Raw genomic sequence first — 18,267 nt, 5'->3', positions numbered from 1 at the left:
TGATTGAGGTTGTTTGAGGAGAACAGGAGAGAAGGTGAAGGAGGAGGATTCTGCAGGAAAAAAAAAAGAAGAAGAAAAAAAAACTCTTCACGTTTAAGTCGTGCTGTCAGTCAGTCAGTCAGTCAGTCAGCTGGAGCGCTGCAGTAGCCACATCCTTCATGTCAAGGTGGCATGTGATGTGTCCCAGAAACACGTCAGGCTGCGCAGAATGGCTGAGACAGACGTGTCATGTCTGTGCACCGAGGGGGAGAGAGAGGGATATGTTTTGAGTTTGGGATTAATTTGCCTTTTGGGACAGGTGCTGAGAGGAGCGGGAGCAGACACAATAAATCTAATGTTACAGGCAACAACCCCCTCGTGTCCGACTTCACAGAACACGGGGAACATGTAGGTGACTAATTCATATGGAAAATCTCCGTCAGCGATATGCTTTTACACCACTGGTATTATTATTTCCTGTAAGGCGATAACCCTTCTTACTCCTGGTCCTCTTTGAGCAATATGGATTTGGGCTGGTACCACTCAAGTAGCCAGCTGGTGACAACAAATTATACGGAGTCAGTTTCAGTTACCCTTGATTCAAGCCAGACCATTACATCATTTTCTAACTGAAAAAAAATAAATAAATAAAAAATCATGCTCGGGGTTAAATAATTTCATACCACAGTGGCCCTGGTCAACTGCAGGAGTTACGGTGCACGGATGAATTTAGACATATAATCAACCAGTCAAACGTAATTATCAAGAGATGTAATACAGGGAGGATATGTCAGCACAGAGCGCGGGTGAGGATGATGGGCTGCTGCACCCAAGGCTGTGTAAATACATTATTTAATATTTTATGATTCATGACTATATACATGAATTCTCATCTGAGCTCTCTTTCCTCCATGAAACCCAAGAAAGATATTACAAATTCATAGCAGGACGACATGTTCTCTGTTCTCTCCACCAAACGCTCTAAGGTAATTAATAAAATGGGAAACAATAATGATTATTGCCATTGCACATTTGGCGGCACGTCTGCCATTGTAAGTTAACTAATTTTTCATGAGATAGCCTCAAAAATTAATTGACAAAAAATAAATAGCTCAATATAAGAAAACAAAGTGTTTCTTGGCCGGTGCTAGAACAGAGATTGATGATGGTGATCCCATCCAAGATCAATGGAAATGTGATGTACCAACCAAGTTGTCATAACTTGTTTTTGTGGAAATCTAAACATCTGTGACAAAGACAGTTTCGTGGCTCTGCCCCTCCCAGATGCAGAGGAACCTCATTAAAAACGATATTCTTGGACTTTTACTAGAATATAGTCTTATGATCGTCGGGCATTAGTGTGCATGCGTTAAAGAAAACCTTGACTAAACTCGAAAAAATATAAACATATTTTTGGCTTTAATTTTTCTTAAGTCAGTTGTGAGTGCACAGGGTAAGGGCTGTCGAAACCATTCACACACAGATTGGTTCCCTAGAAGTCTTGCTTTCATAATGCACCAAATCGCTCCGTGTTTAAAAAGTATCATCCCTGAATCGTATCGTAGCCCATGTATCTAGATGTGTATTGAATTGTCTTATGAGGGAGACATGCACATCCCTACTTGTTACCTGTTTTGGTCGCCATGTTCACAAAAGGACGTCCAACTTCCTGTGAAAAATAACCAGTTTTCGGTTGCCATAAAATGGCTGGAAATTTCCCCTGCTGTCCTTAAAAGTGTTCACTGGTGTGTTTCAAACTGTGGTTGCCTTGAATGAGGGCCATTCATTACAAACTCACACTATGGAGACTCAAAACATTTTTTTTTTTTACTGCCGTCGATCCCACAGTCTTAATATGCATCCTAATATGTCATGCTGAACATGCTGAGAGCTGCAGATTCAGGTGATGATTCTCTGTGGGTTCATAACTTTCAAACAACTTGTTTATTGTCATCCTATTCTTTGTTATTATGAAAATATACTGGCTACGGCCACTTCACAGCTTCAGAGGATTCAAAGGGAGAAAGCTGTATGTTTTCAGATTTAAAATGAACTCTTGCCCGGAAAACTTCCATCTGTAGCAGAGCTTGAAATGAACCCTCCAGACCACACTATTTTTCATGTTGACAGGTGAACTTAGATACCTTCAAAGGTGAGCTTATTGTTTCACGGTTATGCACTACTGGTGCCACGTCTCCACATGGCATTCAGAGAGCTTTGTTCACCTGACTGAAAACTCCCTCTGTGGAGAGTTCATTTCCATTGTTGTGAGCGATGTTTACATCCCACTGGAAGCCACCGCCGTCTTTCGTGAACTGGATCACTTCTTGTCCTCGACGGGAAGTTCCCACGCTCTGCGCTGTTATAATGTTTGGTAACACTAACCACACCAATCTGCCTTTAGAGCTCCCTAACGACAAGCAACAGATGACATGCCCCGGCGGACCAAACACTGGAGCAGAGTTTCATGTCAGACAGTGATGCTTACCGCCTGCCGCTGCAGACTCTGCTGGGACTGTCTGACCACATCACGCTGCTTCTCTCAGGGACTGTTTTTAAGTGCACAAACTGGGTTATATTCACTGCAGCTTGCTTGGGACACGTTTGATGCACTCGCTGACACGCCGACATCACAAAGAACAGCGTTTTGTGTGAAGATGTGTGCACCATCGCAACCGCTGACAGAGAACTGCTCTTTTGCGAGATCAAGGCCCAGCGAAGGCAGCATGTTGGAGACCTCATCAAGGCTGGGAAAGAGCCGAAACTTCACTGAGTTCCCATTATGCCGCCGTTTTATCCCTCCGATTCAGACCTTTTTTTGCGTTATTCATGCTCGTACATGGCAGAACACTTTGAGCTTTTAAATGCTGAGGAAACTATATCAATTTGGGAAGCAAAAAGAAAAAGAAACTTCCCGTCCTCTCTCTGTCTTTTCTGTCTCACTCTTTGTTTCGCCCTCTTTAATACACACAGTAGCCTTGAAACGAAATTAATTAAAAACTATGAAGAATAATTAAAAACTGATGTGAATAAGGACAAAAGAATCGTTCAGATGGCAAGACAGCTGATTTCAAATAAGACTCACTACTTTTCAAAAGGGGTTTGATCAGCCGCATATCAAGTCACATTTTCAGTTTTGAGTGACACTTTTGATACATACAAGGCAAATAAAGCGACTGCTAATTTTCTTATAATTAATTATGAAGATTAACATACAACATATTTTACTTTACAAGATACCTTACCTTCAGAGAGGAAAAATATCTGCTGTTTCTGTTTTCTGTGGCTGGGGTGTGTTTTTCTTAATCAGGTTCCACTGACAGAGTGTTATTGTGCTTTCGTCTTAAACTCCAATTTAATTATTTTACGTTAATAGAGGAAGCACCAATCCGACGATAACATTGTGTGGCAGCTGTCATTCAAGGCGACCCATCAAAGACGATGACACAACAAAAGAAAAAGCAACACAATTATTTGCGAGTGATTGCCTTGTTCCGCAGTACATCACACCGCTCTCACCATTTGAGTCAAATATATTGCATATGACTTCATCAGAGCAGGTGCCCTGTTTTACAAGTGCTACAAGTTTACATCATAAACAAAATAAACATAAAACATGACAGTAATATGTTAACAGCAGTTGATAGAAGCTAAGATATTGACTAAGAAGGGGCATTTATGTAAAAAAAATAGACTTGAAAGTATCAATAGAAGTCACTAGAGTGTTGAAGTCAAGAGCGCTGTTGTAAGAATATATACACTTACAATAAATAGTGCCCTTGATGAGCTCTCTGAAGCTGTTCAGAGACACCAGAGTTTTGAGCATCAGCATCTGTCTGTTGTGAATTATTCCATTAGGATGGTGAAGCACATCTCCATTTCTTGCGCTGAGTGCCATCATAATGTCCCGAACGGATTAAAAACCGACTCTCTAGAGGAAAATAGTCGGACCCACCAGATGTAGACATTTGTTACGAGCCTGCCATTGGCCAATTTAGTCTCCATTCTCTTCCCTTTCCCCATCTGCATCTCACTGTTTTTCAAAACCCCTGTTGCTTCAGAGAACAACAAGAACAACCTCCAAGCTTGCAAAGTTGACCTGATTGCTAATGGTATGAATGTAAAACAGGCACCATGTCCTAAAGTGTTGCATCACTTTAGGACATGGTGTAAACCCACAAGCTAGAAACTACTGGCATTGTTGCCAGATTCTGGACTTGACAGTAGCCAAGAAAACTGTGATTGATATTTTGAAATGTGTCTAGGTGTTGTGTCCTAGACAACTGGACGTGTTTCAGTTTCTTGAAGATGTTTCTCCTTTCATCCAAGCAGCTTCTTCAGTTCTAACTAGCTGAGTGGGAGTTGTAGGCAAGGTGTGCTCAGGTGTGAATGGTTGTTACGCTCTCTGGGGAGGGAACTCAGCACTGCATTGTAGGTGGGTTAGTTTGAACTGAAGAAACCTCCTGAATGAGAGGTGAAACGTCTTCAAGAAACTGAAACGACTCCAGCTGCCAAGGATGCAGCACTAGACCTGGAATTACCACGTCCTTGATGACCGAGAACCTCCATCAAACCAGAGCATTGTTAGACAGACGTCTCTCCACGGCTGGCACGGTGCTGTGGAGGCTTAAGAAGAAAAATGAAGAGCTTCTTCCCCATAGATTCCAACATTTGATATACGTCATACATTTAATTGATATGAAACTTACACGTGTGTGAGAAAGTGGCCAAATCGATGCATCAGTCATTCAACATCATATATTATTTAAGCTTAAGTGCATTTTGCCCCCTGACTCTTACATCAGAACATCTCCATTATGCTTTAGTTAATAAGATGCACTCCTGGATAACTTCATTGCCTCTGCGTGCACACACAAACTCTCTCTCTCTCTCTCTCTCTCTCTCTCTCTCTCTCTCTCTCTCACACACACACACACACACACACACACACACACACACACACACACACACACACACACACACACACACACACACACACACACACACAGGCCTCACAGACAGTGAGGGAGAGGGGAAGGACAAGACGTTCATTTTTCATGTGTCAACACTGGGAAGAGAGTGCACATTCTATGGAGCTCTGACAATTCATGTTTTGGTTTTTATAACTGAGCACAAAGAAAACACTTGAATATCACATCAGTGCGTCAAAGCACAACTCTGCACACACTCACGACCTCGCACGACGAGTTTATGGTGCTGCTGATGTCACTTTCTTCTCGATGTGATTGCAACGTTTCTCTGTTGTGTGTGTCAGAACCAACAGAACCCTCCCCGGAAGTGAGAGACACATTCATCTTCTTGAAAGCCTTGAACCATACTCACATTAACAGCCTCATTAAGCTTGTATCGTGTCATTTAATTATGATTTGGGATGTTTTTTTAGGTGTGATATTGCAAATAATTCCAGCTGTTTCTAATTACAATCTCTTATGCCTATATATAAAAAAAAAGACCTGGTCTCTGACGGCCTTCAGAGGATGTGTATGGACTGTTCATGACACAGTTGATGCTGAATCCTTAGAAACCTGCTGACAGAGCCCGAGACCTCTGATATGGTCAATTAATGTGGAACTCCTCTGAATGTCAAAAATGGAAAATTTAGTGCCCCATTTAAAAAAAAAAAAAAAAATCAGTCTTATCTGCAGTCAAAGGTACTCTAAAGGACAGCTATTGAGTCAGCTCTTGATTAAATAGTTCTATGGATCAATTTTTCATCCTCAAAACCCTTTTTTTTAAATGACTCGCAATTACTGCAGAGTTTGCCAAAGGTCTCCTCTCTGTCTTTTCTCTCTGTCTCCCCCCTCTTTTGCTTTCTCTTTGCTTGCATCATTCACATCTGCCTTTGTAGAGTGAATTAGTAAAAGACTGCACTAATAAAAGAGCAGCCAGCCGGAGCTGACTGATTGAATTAATAAGCAACATAATCATAGCTGATCTGTAAAGTTATCTACAAGCCCTGGGTGCAGCACGCTGGAGAGCGTCTGGCTGCCTGTCACAGCCCTGCATCTGCTCTCTGCTGCTGTCAATCGCATCTTCACCTAATTGCTTGAGATAGGGTTTGCAAATTGTCTTAAAGGGCTCCCCCTCTCTTTAATTTCACTCAGATAAAAACTTGGAGGTGCTTGGTTTGCTAATGGCTGCCTTGTTTGGATGTTCACTGCAGTATAATCAAAATAAACAGAGAGATTTAGACCAGCACATAAGATATACTGCCTGAGGAAGGACACTACTGGTGAAAACATTGTTCTTCCATGGACTGGTCAATTTTGGCCTATTTTGCTTCCATATTGTGTCCTGACTAATGGACAGGGAATATTCAAAACATCTATGTCGCTTTTTTTAGTTCAGATTTAAGTGCTGGAAATATATGCACACTAGCACATGTTTAATTGCATGGTTTCATTTGCATTTATAAACATAGAAGATCAGAAAAATAGTGATACAAAAAGAAAATAACTGTCTTGGTGTCTTTAAAGACCGTTTTCTCCAAAAAAAAAAAAAAGTTTTATTCTGGGCACAAAATCTCCACTTCAGTGACACTCACACCAAACCTTCCAGTGTTCTGAAGTTTTTTTTTACAGAGGGGCTTTTTCATTTATCATTCATAGCCTGACTTATATGACAATTTATTCCTAAGAATATGGCAAAAATAGATTTGTATGGCTGTTGACAGGATTTTCTGATTCATGGCGTGAAAAAAAGTAATATACTAAACTCCCTTTGTCAAAAAAGTTTGACAGTATGCCAACGAAATGGTAAAAGAATTCTGAACTCCGGCCATAGCCAGTGTTCAGATTTCAGGAGGTTCACAGTTCCTACCTGAGCCAAGGCCACACAGTCCCCTTGTAGACTTTCCATTATGTCAAGACTATCAGAAAGACATATCTAAATCTGTTGGATCTGGAGTTCTGTTAGGATCTGCTTCTCATAGAGACCAGCCACAAAAATATGCAGATAGAGCAGCTCGGCTAATGATAGGAAGGTCGCTGGTTCAAAATCCCAGCTCCCCTGGGTTGAGCTGAGCTGCATGTTGACATGTCCTTGAGCAAGATACTGAACCCCAAATTGCTCCTGATGTGCAGTTGGCACCTTGCATGGAAGCCTCTGCCATCGGTGAGCTGGCGGCTTGTCCAGGGTGCACCCTGCCTTCGCCCAGAGACAACTGGGACTGGCTCCAGCAAAAAAATCCTGCAACCCCATAAAAGGGATAAAGCGGTTACAGACAATTGATGGACTGTTGAATAATACCAAAATTCCACATATATGTACCTTTATCCAGATCTGGAGGGGTTCATAACACCTACTAAATATAGAGAGGCTCCTTGTGTGACAGTGACAGTGTGTTGGTCGGTATGTCCACCACTTTGGTCCAAACCAGAATAACTCAGCAACCATTAAATATATTCCTACGGCATTTATGACAGACAATCATGGTTCCCAGAGGATGTATTCTACTAACTTTGGTGATCCCCTGAAGAACGCACATGAGACTGTCATTTGTGGTTAGGACTGAAATGTTTTGACAACGACTTGATGAACCGCCACGAAAATAGCTTCCCTGGGGATCAAATTTAATAACTTTGGGGATCCCTCAGCTTTTCATCTCGTGCCACCATCCGGTCAAAATGTCCAATACCAAAACCAGAACGCTAAACTGAGATGGCAGACATCATACACTGAAGCACTCCAAGTGTTAAACTCAAAGCCCTGCTGTGCCTGAGTACATTTATATGTACAATCTATGGTGCCAGTAGCATGAGTGTGGACTGTCTTGTATTTAAAAATGTGTTTTTTGCAGAAGAAGAAGCGGGAGGTGCAATTCTCTCTGTATTACTGAGGGTGAACGTGTAACGGTCATAACACAGCTTTGTGAAGGATACTCAATAAATACAGGACTCTGCAATTTTATATTGCCAAGGAAAACAAATTGTGCTCCTGTGAGGTGAGTTTTATTTTTTTTTTGTTTTTCATTCATGTGTTAGATTGTTTGTCACTGCCTGACAATTTATTGCACAGCACTCCAGCTGTACAAAATGATGCTGTAGTGAAACCGAAAAAATTATATATATATATATATATATATATATATATATATATATATATATATATGTGTGTGTGTGTGTGTGTGTGTGTGTGTGTGTGTGTGTGTGTGTATATATATATATATATATATATATATATATATATATATATATATAAAGCAGAAAAAGCAAGCTTACACTTTTTTCCACCATGTCACCTTTTTTTCTCTGCATCTAATCTACATTTTATATCCACATAATTTATATCAGAATCAAATTGTTTTCACAGTGTTGACAGTGTGTTTCAGATTGGATTTCATGTTGCACCAGTATCCGCCAGACAAAATACCGACTAGACACATTTTCCGACAGCTCCAAAGCTTCACACCATCCCGATGAAATAAAAACTTTCACTCGCTGCATAACACCCCGCTGATTTTCATTTCGGAATAATCACTGCCTAGATTTTGTTCTCTTCCAACATCCCCTTTCAAAAGAAGATTACATAGAATTAAGTATCAAGATAACAACACACCATCTTTTCATATTATGCCTCGCGCTGCAGACACGCCATTAAGCACCAGCAGCATTGTCATGCCAGTGGCCCCTCACTCCAAATGGCAATAAACAATTCCAACCCCATGGCTTTACCTCAGGCTGCGGCCGTGTTATTAATTCCCATGTAGAGGTATCTATGTTTATTTATCCGCAAGATTCCTGTAAATAATTGGCATCTGTGGTGGAGAGCCGCAGTGTGAAAGAGTCACTGATACCCAGTCTATTAACTTGTTGACACTTTGGGGTCGGCCTGACTCTGGGCTAATGTGGAGTGTGACCGAGCAGAACCATCTTCATTATCCCGGCGTAATGTTTCATCGCTTCAGGCTCGTGCACTGATGGCCACCCACTCCTCTGCCCCTACCTCTCTTCATCTAACGCTCTGCGTCTCTATCTTCTTCTGTAAACGTGCGGTTACAAACGGCTGCTCGCAGACCAGCATTTTTTTTTTTGTAAAACAGCATCTTTTCCCCCGATTTCTCGTTTATTTTTCCCTCCGTCCATCCGTCTTCCTCTACTTCCATCTTCCTCTGTAGTGTCAGAGTTTTATTGCATCATCTTTCTTTGGTGTACTTGCACTCATATTTCTTCCTCTCATTTTGCTTTGCCTTGAGATGTTGCCATCTGTCTGCGCTTGCTAGCCTGGCTGCCCTTGTATTATTTGTACATCTTCCTCACAATTTTGTTGAGCCAAACCACAGCTGCTCTCTGTAATTTTCTCTTTCCTCAGACTTATTTCGTCCCCGCAGCATATTGAGGTTTTTCAGCTGTTTGTGAGGTAACGGAGCCAGGCCAGCAGGGTGTCTCTTGATACCTGAAAGCATTTTTGATTGACTGCTGCTTGAAAATATTGTATTTTCCATGTCAATAGAGACAGATGAATAACTGCAATGTGAGAAAAGCTGCGTTATTAAACTAAAAAACTGCATGCTTTGCTTTTAGCAGTAATGAAATTTCAGCATTGCACTGACGAGGAGTCGAGGGAGCACGCTGGCTTTTGAAACATGTCCCCATTTTACTTTATTTGCATTCTTGATCCTTATTGTAAATCATTGCACATCTGCATGGGCTGTGCCAATTAAAGTTCAGGGAGTAAACAGCTTCAGAATTATTATGCAGTGGAGGAATAACAAGTAATATGAAGCTGTCCTGAAGAATCTGGCACTGCCTTTCCACTGCTTCCCCAGACTGTCATCTTGTCACTTGCTCTGTCAGGAGCTCTTAAGTCATGCTAGCGTGGATGCATGAAGAAAAAAAAAACAAATTAACTTTTAGAAGGATTAATTGACGAAGGAGGTGGAAGAAGGAGAGGATATAATAATAAAAATCAACCAGGTGGAAAGAATTGATTTGAATCCAAAGCATGACCTTGAATGAAGCATGAATGCTGGTCCCTGATCTTGAAACACTTTAGATTTTCTTTTAGAATCAACGTAAGTCACTAAGGGAAAGAAAATGAAAAGAATTTGAAAATCAGCCTTGTTTTAAATATGTGAACTAGAGCTGCAACGATTCATTAATTAGTTGTCAACTGTTAAATTATTCCCCAACTATTCGGACAACTATCAATACTGATAATAATCAGGATATTTTAAAATAAAATACTACCGTGTAGGCTTATGTAACACATCAGCTCTCAAAAGCATTTCTGTTTCTTTCCGTTCTCACTTTGTCATTGGAGGTGGCAGACATGCCTTGAAGCTGGTTGCCATAAAGTGGGAAATTCATGAACATTTCTTCTTTTTGTATACTCTTTTTACAGTTATGTTAACAGACTCTCTCTCCTTTCTCCACCACTTTTATTTTCAGCAAAATGTATTTGCCCAAAAAGGGACAAAACACACAATTGTCAAGGTTAAACCAAGGTGACCCGAACACAGACACACAGGCAGGGCAAACAATTACAGCACAAAGAGGAGTTTAATTAACATAAAGCTGAAAATCCAAACAGAAAAATCAGAAAATGTAGCAACAAGTAAAAATGTAACAACAGGCAGACAACAGAGAAGGAGCAAAAAATTAAACAAATGCAGAACAAAATACAAAACGGAAATAACATGAGGAATAGACAAACTGACAATGACAGAGGGGAAGAAAAGGATTTAAATACACAGTGATAAAGGGGCTGATAAACTAAAAAAGCACAGGTGAGAAGAGAAAAAGGTGGGAAAGCAGACAGAGGGAGGAAATGAAAAGCAACCCACGGCACATGGGGACAGAACTTCAAAATAAAACAGGAAATAACAAAACCAAAACTCAAACCATGACAACGATAAACAAAGAATAATGAATGAATTGAAATTAGTTTTATCTTTTCAAATTCTCCATAGATATAACAACAATATTTGTTCCCAGCTTAATTAATGTGATTGTTTTTGGGTTTCTTTACCCCTGAAACTGAATATCTTTGGGTTGTGGACAATACCAAATATCTAAGGATGGTATATTGAGCTTTGGGAAAACCTGACTGACATACATTTGAAAATATGTTAAGAATATAATAATCTAAAAGAATCTCAGGCTTTATATTTATCAATTCATTTTTTAAACATAAACACTTGCCCTGAAACAGAATGTAAGTACATCAAGAACACTGAACATGTTTGAACTAGATGGAACATTATCTGATGTATTTGGAAAGAAAATGAGGTAGAGGGCTGGGTGCTGTTACTGTTTGATTTTGAAAACCACCCATTATTGCATGTTTTTTAACCTAGATCCATAAAAGAAGACACGTTGTCTCCATAGAGGTTTTGGCAGTACTGCATTAGCAGGTTAATGTTAAAATAGCACAGGCCAGGTGAGTGGGCTCTTGTCATTCTAAACATCATCATGTGTAGTTTTTGGAGGATGACACGTTTTACAATCTGAAAAAACCTTGCTTTAAAAAAAAAAAAAAATCAATGCTTTTATAAAAGATGGTTAAGAAGTATTCTGAGAAAACAACCCACCATCATCAGACTGTCATTTAAATGTAACTAGTTCTTGCTTGGTCCATGGATGCATGGAGCATCACATTGCACTAAGCTTCGCCCACTTGGAGCTTCATTGACAAAAAATGTAAACCCTGTGAAACAACTAAAGTGGTTCTAACTTTGGCACAAGTTGTGTTCAACAGAGCTTCTTGCTCATCCCAAGAAGCTCAGTTTTGCGTTTTTGCAATCACCGATGACTGTGTGTGTGCGGTCACCTGCTGCCCTTAAATATGAATCAGGGGTCTGAAAACAGCTGGAGTGGGTGAGTCAACACATCCCCCCACTGGGCTGCACATTCCCCCGAGCTCCCGGCCAGTGAGTGTGATATGATGAAGAACATCCTCCCGGACTCTGCTGTGGTTGGACGAGGCAGCTGTCCAGTCTCCCCTGGGGTCAATCTTGTAGAACTTGCTGAAGAAGTTCAGCTGGATGACAACAAAGCCCGGAGTGACCTCCATGTGTGATATCATCAGATTTCTCTGATGTTATAAACACATTCATTTATACACAACAAAGTCACTATATGAGCATTATCAGTGTTTCAAAAAACACAGATTTTGTCCAGCTTGTATCACACTATTGCTCACAGGTGGCTTAGACCCAAATCAATTTGACAAACAATTGATCATTTTGTGCATTAACAAAATCACTGAATGGATGATGCTAAACTAACACTTATTATTACTGCAGCTATAATCCAATGAAGTTGAAGTTAGATCATGCTGTGCAAAATGACAGAAAATATCAGCAAGACTGAGCAAAATGTAAAAATACAGTTTCATGCTCAGAAAAGACACAAAGAGAAAACCGAATTCGCTAACAAAAACTACTGCCGTGATAATTGCGAGTGTGTTAGTGACTAGTGTTGACATGTTTCCATTTATATCCACTGGTTTTGTGATTTTGGTGTGTTTGTAGCACTTTGAAAAGGTGACAATGTGCAAGCGTATAGGTAACTTTCACGAGTGGCGTACTGTATGTATCAATTACCTGGTCTGGTCTGGATGGATTTCTGACAGATGGAGTGATTTCAGCGCTAAATTGTTGTTATTGCCGCTGTTTTGACATTGATTTTTCCTTATTTCCCAGAGTGGTCACAGTATAATTTTTGCAACCCCTCAATCAAAATGAATCAAAACATCTTAATGAACTTCTCATGGTGTGAAATGGGAAGAAAACAATACCCGCCAGTCTGGACTGGGGCTCCTATGGAGACTCCCTGATGTTTTCTAATCATGCTCTGCCACATTTCACATGTTAAGGTCTTTTTATAAAGCAGGAACATTATGCTGCTTGTGGCAAGCTGATCATATGTTACCCTGGCAACTTGCTATGCATCCTCGGTTCCTCATGTTGTGATCAGCTGAAATGCCACAAACATCTCTGTGATGTTTGATATGATCACAATGCTGCTGTCATGGACATGTTGGCCAAACATTTCTGTTGCTGTTGTCAGTGGGTGGGAATCTTTGACATTGAGATTGTTGCCCATGTGCCCTTTAAATGCACTGTGTCTAGCCAGAGAAGATGCTGCTTCTCTGCTTTGCATTTTTTTCCTTTGCAGTTCAGGTTTACGACCAGCCTCTGCGCTATGATTCCCTTCGCACGGGCCCGTAGCTAATCAAAGCCTCTCTTTCTGCTTAGCTGTCATGCACACAAATTCCCAACAGCACATCCTTATTAGCCCTGAGTCTAAAGCGCACCAAAGTCAACTGACAGGCCTCCCAGGCCCCGCAAGAGCAATTCTTAAGAAGTGTTTCATTCTCCCTGTCAGACACATGTGGATCTGAGCTGATGACTTTGCAACTTATGTCTGAGAGTTTCTCCTCCCACCTCGGCATCTGTGTTCCCGGTATAATGATATCAGTGGAGGTTGCTCTGTTATGGCAGCTGTAATAATCTGCAATCGCAGCAAAGCCAGATTTGATCTCAGGATTAAGCAAACGATGTTCCCAGAGTCACTTTGATAACGTTACATCATTAGTAAGTGCCCTACTTGTCCTCAAGAATCAAGAGTCAGGTTCCATTTATTTATTTTTTTATGGCAAGTGATATGTCACTAAGGTGCATGGGTTATATTCATACCTCAGGGTTTAGTGAACAGATATCGCTGTCAGTGGAGAAAATGGTAAAGAATGAAAGCTGAAACCACAAATTTTGAAACTCCTGCATGTTGTTGACATTGCACGCTGTGAGAGCTGACTGAATGAACTGAGGACCCACAGCAAATATCTGCAGAGTTGTTGTGGAGGATTTTGCAGAAGCTTGCTATCTATTTTATGTCAAAAATTTTAAATTTGGGGATTGCACCATTTCGTTTTCGAGGGGGTCCTCATTAGAATCTGCTCGAAGGGTACCTGAAAGATGTGTCAGCTGGAGTGGTGGAAATGAGGGAAAAGATACGAATAAGCTATTATTAATGGCTATAATGCACATATAGGGCACATCCTAAGTCATCCTAAGTTTCCATCACTTGCGTCTTTTTCCTTACATCATAGTCCCTCCAGTGGAGGTAGACAGGGAAACCATGTAAATAGAGAGGAAACGATGAAATGTGTTTGAAATGTGAGTGATTAGATGTCCTTTCCTTTCCTAAAGTGTCATGAATGTCCCTTTCCCACCACCAATGGTTGCCTGGTCAAATAATCAAGCCAGAGTTGGCGTCCCATTTGTGACTAAGAGTCAAGAGTGATTTATAAGTTTTGTTAAGGAACTGACTTAATGTACGTACACAACGTTACATATGTGAGCTACATACCTATGTAACTAACTTTGAGTAAGTTACGAAAATGATCTTTTCCCAAACCAAGACCATTTGACAATATTAATAACAGTCCAAAAGACATTAAATGATAACTGTTTGTGTCAAACTGGACACTGCATATCATGTATTCTTGCTAACTTGGCTGTAGAGCTCTTCACATGCAAATCTGACACTGGAGGTTAAAGTAGAGCTTCATATTTTGAGGCTGAAGGCCACTGACCCAGCTGCCATATGTTTCTAGTTGGATTGTCATGCAAAGCAGTGCCATCTCGTTCAAATATGCCAGACGCATTGTGGAGTTTTTACGTGTAATGATGTCTAGCTGAAAGTCCTCCGTGAAGGCTGCTCTCATGTATCCTCAGTCATCGCTCCCCAGAGATCCCCTCCTTGTTCCCTGGAGAGGAAATAAGAGCTTTGGAGTAACTTGGGGGATGACGCACCAGAACAATTTGATGGTCAAGCGAAGATCGAGCAGCGCCAGTGCGGATGTACCCACGTCGCTGACATCAGTGCCTTCTCTCTTTTTTGACCTCACTTTATGTCACCCATGGCAGTTTTGACCCAACAAGCCAATAAACCAATTGCAATATTCCATCACACCTAGCAAATATTCGTAATATACATGAAAATATTATTACATATAGACAGTTATGTTCTAGAATTTTAGATGTTTTGTTACTGTTTGCTAGTGTTGTTCTGCAGAGCTGAATCTGACATCTTTCAACACAAAAGTGAGGCTCGGCTTGGACTTGACACCTCTGAGACGTGACTTAACTTCATACTTGACTTGAGAGTTGAAGGCAAGAAAACACTGAAGTCTCAAGTTTCATCCCAGTAACAATAAAAATACATTATTGCTCAACAGACTTGAGACTTGACTCAAACTTGCCTCAGACTCCTGTGGATACATGAATATGATCTTAAACTCACAAGACTCTCCTGTGTAATCAAAGGAAATATGAAGCTCTCCGCAGGTCTTCCTCCCGCTGCGAGCACTTGCAGATGTGCTCGCCGTGGAGCTTATTCTGTTCTTCTGAGGCTGTGACAGAGCCGATGGATTATTCAATAGTGTAATGAACGAGGTGTCTGAAACGTTCAGCTCCACTGTTGGCCAGAATGATTTCTCTTGGTCTACCTCTGTCTTGCTATACGTTGCTCTTATTGATTATGATGAGGCTTTCTCCTCTCCAGTTATTACAATATTGATCTGGGAACAGAGCGGATAGAGGGGTGAAGTTTTGGAGGCGGAGGAACTAAAAGCTGAGTGAGGAATCGATGGGCCGCGACCACATGCGAGCACTCTAAGCTAAGTTTAGAATTGTGGCATCATTAACCCTGGGTGTCTGAGGTTACAGCCAAGAATAATCAAAAAAACAATTAACAGAAAAATTTTGAAAAGAAAAGAAAATCAAGCCATGGAAAATATGTACTAATATCTTCTCTACTTGGCACGCTACATTTTGTGTGAGAGGGAGAGAGCTGGTAACAGGGCTTGTCATCGTTGGCATCTGGTGGTAGCTAGCTAATTCACAAAGGCAAGACTTTGAGGGCTATAGACATAAGAAGCTTTCACAAAAAGGGGAAATGATGAAGGCAACGTGCTGCAGGAAAGGCTTGAGGAGGTGGATGAAGAGTTATCTCCCGTTGCTGTAGCAGCAGATGAGTCAGGACGTGAGAGCACCACTGCCTCGTGTACAGTGCAAGCTCAGGAGAGAGGAGAGCAGGAGGAAATGAGGAGAGGGAAAGACAGATGAGACAACAAAAGAGCGACTGGAGAGGAGAGTATCAGGTAGAGACATTAGAGTTCAGGAGGAGTCCTTGTCATACATGATTGGTCAGTCATCGACATTCAGCAACGCACTGGCAGCATACAATCTAGCATATGATTGCTTCACCAATGCCAAAGCTCTTACTTTTGAATGTGTTTTTCAAAGTTGAACGAGAACTCAGATTGCACTCATTTTGTTTGATACATACCTACCTGGAACCTTTGTATAGAGCACAGAGTTTAAATCTTATATTCATTTCACTTACTATTTCAAGAATAGTGCAATTATAGGGTGAAAATCTTAAGAGTCCTAGACAGGGCTTAACCGCCCATATTTCAAGATCCTAACAGCGCCTCTGTTGAGGTAGACAGTTTCAGTAGCCTGACATTTTGAGGACTTTATTATAGGAGGATGACACACCAGGAGGGTTACTGTAAAGGGTAGTTTTCTTACCAGAGGAGAAATGTGTTTTGTCTCTGATCTTTTTTGGCTGGATCAAATGTATTTGGAGAGTGGTTAGTTTGGAAGTTAGTTGAATGCCATCTCTAGGAAATATATATATATATTATAATATATATATAACAGCAGCTTTTCTGATATTTTTCCATTTTTAATGGAGTATGAAACCTTTTTTGCACATATTTTTGGAAACTTAAGCATCAGCCCACGGCGTTGATTCATTATGGTTGGCAACGGTTGATGTGCTCGGAGACCGAAAACCTCTGTGGTGCGCTATTAGCATGTCACTGACATGTATAGCTTATGAACATTGATAGCCTACAGTATTTTCCTGCTTTCTCAACACACATCTCACATGGCATTAAGTATGTACTGTTAGGGATTTGAGACATTTTCGCTCGACAACATTGAACATTTGGCAGGCCCCATCTTGCTTACAAGTCTGTAATCCACTCAAAAAGTGAAAGCTAACAGCTTAGCTAGCTAAAGATGGCACAAAATTCCCACAAGACCATACTAGAAAGCTAGTATGTAACTGTAATAATGTAATTTCTTCTTGTTGGTAATAAGAATTTTCTGTATTATATGGAAAACACTTCACATCCAATCAATTTCAATAGGCTACCATCACATTTGAAAAGATGTAGTCTTTTCAGACGTCTGTAGGACTTCAGTGTGTCCTCAGTGTGTCCCTGACCGTCTCCCCTCTCTTCGTCTCTAAACACAAACTCCACAGTCTGAAGGTCTGCGGAGGATTGCATCCCCTCAGTTCATTTCTGTGTCTGTTTGCCCGCTCCTTGGAGCTTAGTAAAGCAGAAAGTGAGTCTTCTTCCAAACTCAGCCTCCCCTGGTGTGCGACCTCAATTACAGAGGCAGAGAGATTATGGGTCAGAATTAATACCACTCTTAATCTGTACACACTCCTCGCCAACTCCTTCTATCTGCCCTCACCCTCCATCTAGTGTCTTCATTCGATGCCAGTTTCTTTTAATAAACAGATGATAGTTTGGCTGCTCGTTCGTCCATCACTGTCCTTCCTGCATGTCGCCCGTCTCTTTCGGTCACACGTGCACAGAAGTCCAGTATCTTCTTCCCAACACATCATTGATGTTTTGCTGTCCTGCTGGTCAATTTTTTTACTTTGGTCCACATATAGATTATTATACTGTAAATGTTTGATTTTAACTTCCCAAATTGATTTTTTTTCTTTCAAATGTAAGGTCATTTTTGAAAAAGTTCATTGAGTCCCACCCACATCTAGAAAATATAATCAGGTTCAGTTTTATTTCAGTTTCCATTATATAATACGGCAAAATGAAATACAGTTGTTACTCCCTCCATGCTGCACACACTAAAACACATTTACATTTTATAAAGAAACATTTAAATTTAAATTGTAACCAAACAAAAACTGATATGAATTTGAGTCATTTTAACTTGGACTTGAGCTGACTTCAGTCACTGTTCTGATGACTTTCAGCCCGACAGATAAACATTACTTGAGACTCAACCTTCGTTTGGAGGATTTGAAAGATTTGACTTGAGAAATTATATGATGACAGCTACGATACAAAGTTAAATATAATATGTGCTCTCTCAGTCAAAGGCAGTGAATGGCAGTGCAGTCTATAGAAGAGTGTGCAATCTGCATTTACATCTGTGTGTGTGTGTGTGTGTGTGTGTGTGTGTGTGTGTGTGTGTGCACATCAGTAACTGCACAC

General features: G+C 40.7%; 1 long non-coding RNA gene across 1 annotated transcript; it reads left to right on the top strand.

Annotated features, from left to right (window-relative positions):
* Positions 1-10,199: 10,199 nt before the first annotated feature.
* On the top strand, positions 10,200-17,555 carry LOC119030696. Its single transcript, XR_005078378.1, has 2 exons — positions 10,200-11,379; positions 11,794-17,555. It is a non-coding gene; the product is annotated as an uncharacterized LOC119030696 (long non-coding RNA).
* The last annotated feature ends 712 nt before the right edge of the window (positions 17,556-18,267 follow it).

This window comes from Acanthopagrus latus, chromosome 13 (assembly GCF_904848185.1).
Source record: "Acanthopagrus latus isolate v.2019 chromosome 13, fAcaLat1.1, whole genome shotgun sequence".
Classification (NCBI taxonomy): Eukaryota; Metazoa; Chordata; class Actinopteri; order Spariformes; family Sparidae; genus Acanthopagrus; species Acanthopagrus latus.
This window is presented reverse-complemented; position numbering and strand designations above follow the sequence as displayed.